The 11449-nt window shown below is 33.4% G+C and overlaps 1 protein-coding gene across 2 annotated transcripts in view; it reads right to left on the reverse strand.

Moving 5' to 3' along the window:
• LOC125861893 (40S ribosomal protein S19-3-like) overlaps positions 1-11449 on the reverse strand; it is a 106415-nt gene that overhangs the window by 45053 nt on the left and 49913 nt on the right. The window lies entirely within an intron of this gene.

Raw genomic sequence — 11449 nt, forward strand, 5'->3', positions numbered from 1 at the left:
TTTTAAATTTGGGCTTGTAAAATTTTGTAAATATTATATATATAATTTTATTTTATTTATAGAATTACTTATAATCTACTTTGTTGATATATTTTTAGTTACTTTATAGCTTTCAATGTTTATATATTTTATTTCAAATTTGGGCATGTAAAATTTTGTAAATATTATATATATAATTTTATTTTATTTATAGATAAAAAATATTATTAACTTTGTTAATATATTTTTAGTTAGTTTATAGTTTTCAATGTTTATATATTTTATTTCAAATTTGGGTTTGTAAAATTTTGTAAATATTATATATATAATTTTATTTTATTTATAGATAAAAAGTATTATAACTTTGTTAATATATTTTTAGTTAGTTTATAGTTTTCAATGTTTATATATTTTATTTCAAATTTGGGCTTGTAAAATTTTGTAAATATTATATATATAATTTTATTTTATTTATAGATAAAAAAATATTACTTATAATCTACTTTGTTAATATATTTTTAGTTAGTTTATAGCTTTCAATGTTTATATATTTTATTTCAAATTTGGGCTTGTAAAATTTTGTAAATATTATATATATAATTTTATTTTATTTATAGATAAAAGAAATATTACTTATAATCTACTTTGTTAATATATTTTGGCTAGTCTATAGTTTTCAATGTTTATATATTTTATTTCAAATTTGGGCTTGCAAAATTTGTAAATATTTTATTTTGTATTAAGATCCGAAGTTACAATTATATTGTTATAGTTTTCAAATTTGAAGTTAACAATTTACTTTGTAAATATTTCGTTTTGTATTCAGTTTGACTGTATCCTTTAATCTTATTAATTTAACATAATGAACGTTGATATTTCAAAAAAATATATTTTGTACTCATGTGAATTTTACCGTCTTTACGAAAATTTCTATTCATTTAACGTTTCTTAAGTTTAGCTTATCACACAGGTAGGTGAAAATATATTTGATCTCTTTTTCAAACACCGTTAAGTTGTAAAAAACTGAAAAAAAAAAAACCGAAAGAACAGACTAAAACCGAAACCAAAAAAACCGACTTTGCGTGATTTGATTTGGTATTTAGATTTAATAAACCGACATAATTGCTTTAGATTTTTTTTAATGAAAAAACAAACCAAACCGACCTATATACACCCCTACTTCTAAGTCATCAAGAATCGTGGTTGAGTTCAAAGGTTAGTTTGTTCTTGATTTTATTTTGTTAGCTTTTCGAAGAAAGGCGCAATTTAACTTATGATAATGAAGGTTTTTTTTTTTCCAAACATGAAGAACAATAATAAAGAAGAAGACAATTGAGTTAATATTTATTTTTTTCAAGTTTATTTTAACACATGGCCAATTTTTATTGGTTAGTGCTGTCTAAAAACTGCACCCACGTGTCTAACATAGGTGAAGTCACGGACTCAGCCACGTAGGCCGAAAAGTGGTAAAAAATTAACTAAAAAATAAGTTTGGGGGGGCGGGGGTGGGGGGGGGGGGAGGTAATAGGACCTTAGTAAAGTTAGGTGTGTCTCAGGGATTTTGGCAATAGATTGGGGGGGTACTTATGCATTTTCCCAAACTTTTATTCTACGCAGAGGTGGACCCTCGTGGAAGGTGCGGGGGGCACAATTTTTTTTTTTGTATATAGATGTGTCTATCTTGAAAGACGTGTGTGTGTATCTATACATATATATATAAAACTAGGCACTCACATACTCGAAGTCTTGTTGGGTCACTGGTCTAGTTGCTGCGCAGTTTTTGCTCTTATGGAAAGCAATGGGAGCTCGATTTCTAGCTCCAATAGCCATCTTATTTTATTCTGAAAAGGTTCAAAAATGCCCTTAACGTATTAGAAATAGTTTAGAGATGCCCTTCTTCTACCTATTGAATTTAGTTTTCCCTTTCTTCAACCTATTGGGTCAAAAATGCTCTTGACGCAATAGAAATGGTTCAGAAATGCCTCCTTCCATTGATTGGAATGGTTCAGATTTGCCCTTTCTTCTACCTGTTAGATTAAAAAAAAAATCCCTTAACATATTAGAAATGACTCAAAAATATTTCCTAATTCTAATTATATATGTCAAATTTCATTTTACTGCATTTTGATAATTATTTAGTTTTCTTTTGACTTGTATATTTTTTTTTTTTGAAAAATTCTTGGTTGTTTGTCTTAATGTTTGTCTTACCTAATAGAAGTATTTGCTTAAAATAAAATATATGAACTATTATGTGAATTAATCCGAATGTATGTTGTATAAAAAAAACATTGTCGTAGTCACGAAGAAAGAAGAAATTCGTTATGTATGCCCATAAAAGATAATTATTTTGTTGATTTTTTTCTGAGTGTAAATATAGTATCACCTAACATAATATATTAAAAAATCCCAGTAGTTTTGAAAGACAAATTGTTAGATAATGGAAAAAATATGATTGAGATGCTAATAGAAGTAAAAATGAATTAAATATTTCAAATTTGAAGGCAAAAAGGAATTTTTAAAAATATTTTGATACTATAAAAACATTATATATATTAATAAAATCTATGATATAAGTAGTATTTAATAGTTGATAAATATATTTTTAGATAGAAGAAGGGTAAATTTGAATCATTTTTAATAGGTTAATGACATTTTTGATCCAATAGGTAGAAGGAGGACATTTTTGAACTATTACTATACATTAAGAACATTTTTTATCGAATAGGTAGAAGGAGGGTATTTTAAAATTATTTTTAATACGTAGAGGATATTTTTGAACCTTTTTCATATTTTATTTAAGAAAAAAGAGTAAAAAATACCACTCAACTTTGATTCATTGGTTGACATTGAACCCATTTTCTCAAAAGATATCCTGACTTGGTTGAGAGCGGTAGATACACGGAGTTTCCTTGGGGTAAGTAATTTTTTTGAAGCACTGATAAAATCATACATGCGAACTATGAACATCAAAAAGCATTTATATATATCGATTACTTGGTATGCAACAAACACTTCAATTATAATTTATTGGGTCTTAGAGGGGTCGGGGCATGGGTTTAAAATGGGGAATGAGTCGTTTAAAAAAATCGAGTTAATTTGGATTGATTTGGGGATTTCCGTCCACAGAGAGGCACGAATGATAAGTATAATAACGGCAAAGGTAAGAATAACTTCATTTTAACGTAAGGGTAAAAACAATCAATAAATCAAAATTGAGGGGTATTTTTGACGTTTTTTCCTTTATTTAATTCTAAAAAGTGGTTACCCTATTGCAAATGCTTTTTTGTCCTTGTTTGATAAATGAAAATAATTTATCTATAGAATAAAATAAAAAAACCTATTAAATTGATCGAATTAATTCATAACGGCAGAGATAAGAATAACTTCAAATTCACTATTTTTTATTGTATTTCTCATACTGCGTATTGGTTCTTTTACTATAAAAAATTCTTATTTTGTATGATGATTTATCTGCTTGTTAAGCCTGTATGTTAATTTGAAAAAAAGTTACTTATTCATTGAGGTTTAAGAACTCGCACAATAATTCATTGGCGTTTATAATTTTCCTTTTGTTGAACAGTAATATTTTGCATTTTTTTAAATGTAGGTTGAAAAAAATGGATGTTAATTTTTTACTTACTGTTATAAAATGGATGTCCACATAATATACTTTGTGGCCAAGTAAACTTCGTGACCAAGTAACTTTGTGGCCTAGTAAATTTTGTGGCCAAGTAACTTTATGGCCAAGTTATATGTATATATATCCCCTTTTGAAATATGAAATGATAAGAAGAAGTAAAAAAACAAATAATAATAGATGCATTTCTCTCAAGACTTTGATGTGCTTCCACTTATATGTCAAACTCTTTACTTTTTATGAGATTTCTTGCTTTTCTCTATTATGTTGTGTATATGTATGTCAAGTGGCTTGTGTAGGGCCTCTTGGGGTCTTATATGCCATGTCACGTTTAGGGTGTACTTTGGGTCGTAACAATGTCCACCAACATCTGAATTGTTCGTTTGGACTGCCTATTCGTCTGAGGGTGAAAAATTGTACTCAATCCAATCGAGCACTCAGACCATGCAGTAGGGCCTTTCAGAAGTGAGAAGTGAATAATGAACCCCGATGGGAGACAATAGAAACAGGCATCCCATGAAGTCGACTATCTGGCTGATGCAGAGCTGAGCTAACTTCTCCGCCGAATATTACACCCGAACTGGGATAAAATGGCGGATTTGGTCAACCTATCAACCACCACCCAAATAGAGTCATAATCACTTATGGTGGTAGGCAAGCCTACAACGAAGTCCATGGTGATACGTTCCCACTTCCAAGTAGGAATGGACATCCTCTAAGACACACCTCATGGTCGTTGATGCACACACTTGACTTGTTGGCAAGTCAAACACTTAGACACAAACTCAAAAATATCCCTCTTTATACCACGTCACCAGTAATGCTGACTCAGATCGTGGTACATCTTAGCCGCTCCCAGATGGATAGAATATCGAGAATAGTGAGCCTTCTCCAGGATCAATCTAATCAACTCACCCACTTTGGGCACACAAATCCTACCTCCGATCCTCAACACCCCATCAAAATCAAGCGCAACCTCCTTGGCATCGCCCCTCGACACCTTGTCTCGAATAAGGCACAACTTCTCATCATTAAACTGTCGCTCATGGATCTGCTCCACCAAAGAAGACCGGGCCTCAATAAAAGCAATCATACCATCACTTTCCTCTGAAATGTGCAACTGGAAGAGACTGTTGGCTAACCTCTGAACATCTCTAGCTAACGGTCTCTCCTTAATACTTAGTGCAGAAAGACTCACCATGCTAGGAGTCTTCCTAATCAAGGCATTGACCACCACATTGGCCTTTCCTGGATGATATAAAATGGTCACGTTCTATTCTGTCAGCAACTCAAGCCATTTGACGCTGCCTCAAGTTCAAATCCCTGAAGATGTACTAAAGACTCCGTTGATCGGTAAAGATGTCACAATGCACCTCATACAAATAGTGACGCCATAACTTAAGCACAAAGACCACGACTGCCAACTCCAAATCATGAGTAGATTAGTTTTTCTCATGGGTCTTCAACTGCCTAGAAGCATAGACAATCACCTTCCCCTTCTGCATCAAGACACCACCCAAACCAACTCCTGAAGCATCATAATAAATTGTGAAGTCCATATCCTCCTCTGGTAGAGTCAACAAAGGATTCAAAGTCAATAAAGTCTTGAGATTTTGAAATCTCTTCTCATGCTCATTAGACCACACTGAAAACCCACACTTTATCGAGTCAATCTGGTCAATGGATCTGCAATAGTAGAGAAACCTTGAACAAAAAGTCAATAATAGCCTGCCAATCCCACAAAACTCTGAATCTTAGTAGGAGAAATATGTTGCGTCTAACCTCTAACTGACTCAATCTTGGCTGGATCTACTTTAACACCCTATTTGGATACTAAGTGTCCCAAGAATGCCACATAATTATGCCATAATTCTCACTTTGAGAACTTGATGTACAACTTCTCTTCCCTCAAACTCTGAAGTACAATCCTCAAGTGTCGAACATGGTCCCCTCAGTCTTGGAGTATACCAAAATATCATCGGTGAAGACAGTCACAAAAGAATCTAGGTATGGTTGAAACACCCTATTCATCAACTCCATGAATGCTGCAAGGGCATTAGTCAACCCAAGGGACATTACTAGGAATTCATATTGCCTATATCGAGTCTGAAAGGCTGTCTTAGGGATATCAGATGCTCTAATCTTTAACCGATGATACCCGAACCTCAAATCAATCTTAGAGAACAACGATGCTCCCTGAAGCTGATTAAATAAGTCACCAATACGCGAAAGAGGATACTTATTCTTCACCGTTACTTTATTCAACTGCATATAGTCAATACACATCCTCATAGCCCCGTCATTCTTCTTCACAAACAATACAGGAGAACCCCAAGATGATGCACTTGGGCGAATAAACCCTTACTCAACAAATCTTGCAATTGATCCTTCAACTCTTTCAACTCTGTTGGAGCCATACAGTAAGGAGAAATAGAAGTTGTATTAGTGTCTGACTCCAAATCAATATCCCTATCGAGACGAACACCTGAAATATTAGAATGGAACATCGGGAAACTCCTGAACCACGGGAACGGAATCTATAGGATGTGGTTTTATACTAGTGTCCCGAATGAAGGCTAAGTAAGACAAACACCCTCTCTCCACCAATCTTTGAGCATGAATGAAGGAGATGACCTTGCTAGGATAAAAGTCACTAACACCCTTTTACTCAACCCGTGGAACACCATGCATCACTAAGGTCACGATCTTAACATTACAGTTAATAATAGAATAATAAGGAGAAATCCAATTCATACCCAAGATAATATAAAAGTCTACCAACCCCAACATGATCAAGTCTACCCAAGTGTCATACCCCGCCAAAGAAACATGACATGATCGATACACTCAATACACCACTAAGGTCTCACCCATGGGTATAGAAACATGAATAATACATGCATGCTATCACACATCATATCAAACCCAGTAGCAAAATAGGTAGAAACATAAGAGAAAGTAGACCTTGGATCAAACAACATAGATGCAGATCGATGGAAAACTGGGACAATACCTATAATAACTGCATCAGACACCTCAACCTCGGGTCATCCCAGGAAAGCATAAAACAGGCCCTTTCTACCACCTCCAGCTTGTGGAATTTGAGAAGAAGACTTAACACTTATAAATAGAATCAGATTTTCTACAAGTGACAAGGTTCTTGCCCCGATGATTTTGTAATCCAGTTCTTTCGTAAAATTTTGAAGGATCACTGTGCATTATTTATATTTTCACCAAGTGTATGAAAAAAGCCTCAATTTCCCTCATTCCAAAGAATATTGGAGCAATTGACCGATGCGATTATAGACCTATAAGCTTTATGAGTTTATGAGTGAGGTCTATAAAATCATTGCCAAGTTTCTAATTGAAAGACTATGTGGAGTAGTTAACAAAAAAAGAGAGAGAAAGAAGAGAGAAAAAGAAGAAACGAATGAAAAAGAAAAAGAATGAAGAAGTTGTTGAATAAAGTTGTGAAAATACAAAAAGTGAGGTTTCCAACAATCCATGGAAAGTGAATAATGGGATGACTTGTGAGCACGAATGAAAAATGATGAAGAAAAGGAAATGAAGTGTTGTTTATACCACATTTCATGAGGACTATAGCCATTGAGCCTAAATGATCATACATTTGCACTCAGCCCCATTACAAGCCTTGAAAAGACCTTTTTGATCTTGAGTGAGCTGAAACAAATGTTGGTTGGAAAATATGGGCAAACCTGTGGGTGAAATCATACATTGTGTTCCTCTTTGTGAGTGTGAGCGTTGCATTTGATTCTGAAACTTTAAATTGTTGAGCCATTGTGTGTGAATATGGAATCATTCCTTGTGTGAAGGTGTTTGATCACCTTTGTTGAGCTTGAACTTGCATTTGAAGCAAGTAATGTGAGCTTGAGATTCTTTGATAATGGAGAGTCACAACTTGAGTCTTTGAGTGCACAATTGATCTTTGCATGAGTAAGTTGAGTCTTTTTGTGTGCATTCATGATTGAGTCTTGTGTAACACTGTTTGAGACATCCTTTTTGAACTGCTAAACTTGAGTTTTACTTGAGGACAAACAAAAGTTTAAGTTGGGGGTGTTGATGAGTCCACGATTTGAACTCATTTAGGGCTTTATTTGAATAGACTTAGTGTCCTCAAATGCATATGTTGTGCCAATAACTGATGTAAATCCTTGAATTTCAGGTATTTGGATTAAGGAACAAAGCATGGACACTATTGAGCAAAATGGAACAAGGCAGCTGAAAGAACGAAGGAAAAAAGGCCTGAGGATCGCCTAACCCATTAGGTGAGTCGCCGAACGACTAGTGTCTCGCCTAATGTTCCAGAGTGCCAAGCCCTGAAGGAGAATCTAGTCTGCGAGAGAAATGAGCAGTCGGCGAGTCACCGAACGGTTCCGCGATGTAGTGCCATATCGCCCAAAGTTACAAAACCTGAAGATGCTGAAGGCCAAAGCAAAAAGGCGATGAAATTGATCAAAGGGCGGATCACCGAGTGGATCAGCGATCCCGACTTACTGTGCCGAATGGTCCTTCACAGAATATTTTTGACAACTATAAATACGTTTTTAAATTCTTAGTTTTGGGGAGAGTTTTTAGAATCTAACATTCAGTTTGAAGTTGAGAGCTTAGAACTGAGTTTTTTGGAGACAATATTTCCTTAGCTTTGAAGATTTGAAGAGTTCCATTTCTAAGACATTGGAAGTGGGTGTTGAAGATTCTTCATCTTAGACCTTTGTATAAACTATATCAATCCTACCCAGTTGATGGAAACACAACTTGGTAACGATTTTTACCTTTTACTATGTCTAGCTAAAACCCCAATTCTTGGGGTGTGATTATGGGTTGATTTGGGTATTGTTAATTGATAGTTTATTTGATGTTTAAAAGTGATTTCGTTCAGTAATCATGGTTAAACTTAGTGGGTTGTAGTTGCAAATACAATCTTAACTTCGTGTTTTTGGCTTGTTCGAGAGAGAGGTTTTAAAACCAAAATTACTGAATCGATGGTCTGTGGGTATTGGGTTGTCATGGGTTCAGCTCAAGAGAGTGAATCCTAAACCCTTTTCCACACATTCAGGTCGAGAGAGTGAATGGACTAAAGCGAAGGTTGTGCTTCATTGCTGCTTATTGGTGTTCGAGAGAAACCAATTTGATTCGGGGTAAATTGTTCGAGAGAAAGTTTACCCACTAAAGTCTAGCTTATTCCCTGATTTGCAGCTATTTACTATTAATTGCAATTACCCGGTTGTTTACCTTGGCCCATTATCCAATCACATCCCAAGAATTTCGTCTCCATATTCGTATTTTCGTGTTGTTTGCTATTTTAGTTGATAATACAAACAAACCCTCTTGATATTTGACACTTGTGTCATCTATAATTTAAACCATGCTTTTATTCGTAAATGTTTTTAGCTATGATTGACTAGACCATATTCTTACTTGCCTATTGATTCTCAATTACGAACCACTCCCTTGGTACTTGACCCCAACTCACTTAGTTGGGTTATATTACTAATGATCGTTGACACTTAGTATTGGATGAAGTGTCCTGATACGTGAAATCAATAACAATTCAATTAAAAAAAAATAATGAAAAGCATTTTAAAAAAATATAAAAGACATAAAAAATGTCTTTTATTTTTTAAATGTTATTTCAGTTAAAACTGACATATTTTTGTGGTGAAAAGTAGTAGTTATATTGAGAGTAGATAACTTCTCATTTTAAAAAAATTAAAATAGAATAATAAAAAGTACTTAAAAAAATAATACTAAAAGACGTAAAAAAATATGTCTTTTATTTTTAAAAAAATTATTTAACTTTGAATTTTATTTTTTAAATTATTTTAAGAAATTGTATTTCAAAATTTAAATTTAAATTATAAAAAGTAACTATTTTTAATTTTAGGTTGTTACTTTTTTTTTTAGGTTAATTTCTGACACAGATTTAAAAGATTTTCAATTTTGTTTTGAATCGTGAAAATATTGGATTTTTGTGGAGATGACATGTGACACTTTTTACCTCTCCTATTATCATATATATATATATATATATATATATAAAAGAGAACCCTAGGCCCGCCTATGTGGCGCCACCACAAATCAGGATTCCTTTTTTTAATTTATATATTTACAAAACTAGTCTTCCCCTTTCATGAAAAGTTGCGACTTTAAGAGAAAATACATAATTATCCCATCAAACTTATACCCTTTTTTGAAGTAGACACCTTAAGTTTGCGGGGGTCCTATTACCCCACGAAACTATTTTTAACCATGATAAATACATCTTTTTAACCCATTTTCAGAGCATGTGCGATCTCAAGTTTGAGAGGCGCGTGAATGAGTCAAAATTAACCCCTAAACCAGTGTTTTAGTGCCACGTGGCATCACTAATTAAAAATTTCTTTTCTTTATTAAATAGACCACTTCCCATCTTCCACAAGCCTCCATTGATGGCCATTGAAGAGCTCTCTATGTGCAGCCAAAGAAAAAATTATCTTCTGTCAATCCAATAATTCGATCTATAAACCTCCGTCAGATACCATATGAACTTCTGGAGTTTGGTGAGTTCTCAAAAGGTTTCTTATCTATATCAACCAAAAAACTCTGTTTACAAATTCACTGCTTCTTCCTCTAAGTACCCAACAATCCGATTAGCCAACTTTAGGGACGCCAAATAGGAATGAGTTGAAAAATACACCTTGGACTGCAAAGACTAATGCACGTTCGTACCATTTAGAGTTCCATAAACTGATAGATCGATGAAGGTCATGAGATGCCAGTATGAAGTTCTCCAATGATGAAACTTCTTCTATCAACTACTGTTAAAGTTCTATGAACATCTGCAATGTAATTTCTAAACTTTTTCCAGTGATCGAGAATGTTATCTTCGTCATGATTTATGTATAATATGTTAAGGATAAAAAAGGGAATCTGTCAATAATTGAGCGGGTTTGGATTTTACCCAACCCTTTATTAAGGGACCAAGAAAAAATAAAGTTACATTATTTTATTTGGGGGGTGAGACACACTCACTGACAATGAGACTGCAAGTGCTGTTAAAATGGTGTATTTATTGTGGTTGGAAATAATTTCGTGGGGTAATAGGACTTTCACAAACTTAAGGTGTCTACTTCAAAAAAGGTATAAGTTCGATGGGGTAATTATGTATTTTCTTCGACTTTAATGAAAAGTTGTGACTTTTATGAAAAGTTGCGACTTATATGAAAACATATATATATATATATATATATATATATAAAAGAGAACCCTAGGCCCACCTACGTAGCGCCACTACAAACCAGGACTCCTTTTTTAATTTATATATTTACAAAACTAGCCTTCCCCTTTCATGAAAAGTTGCGACTTTAATGAAGAGTTGCGACTTTTATGAAAAGTTGTAACTTCTATGAAGACTTGCGACTTTTATGAAAAATTGTGTCTTTTATGAAAGGTTATGACTTTTCCGAAGGGTTGTAACTTTTCCAAAGAGTTATGACCTCTCCGATAAGGCACAATAAACATTTGTTCACACTACCCTTTGTTGTCTAGCTATAAATAGAGGGATTTCCTCTCATTTTAAAACAACAAAAATTCTGAACTTCTTCTATACAATTAAATATTCCTGTACAATTTTTTCCTTTTTGTTTCATCCTATTGTTACAGATCCTGGAATGTTTTTTTAAAGTCATTAATTTATGTTTATGTTATTAATTGTTGTTTTTGAGTACATGTTTTAAACTTTGTTGTTTATGTTTCTGCAAATTATTGTCTAAGTATTTGTTAGTACAGATTAAACAACACACGTTAATTGAGTATTCACGGAAGTTTTCTCTA

Source organism: Solanum stenotomum, chromosome 4, assembly GCF_019186545.1.
Source record: "Solanum stenotomum isolate F172 chromosome 4, ASM1918654v1, whole genome shotgun sequence".
Classification (NCBI taxonomy): domain Eukaryota; kingdom Viridiplantae; phylum Streptophyta; class Magnoliopsida; order Solanales; family Solanaceae; genus Solanum; species Solanum stenotomum.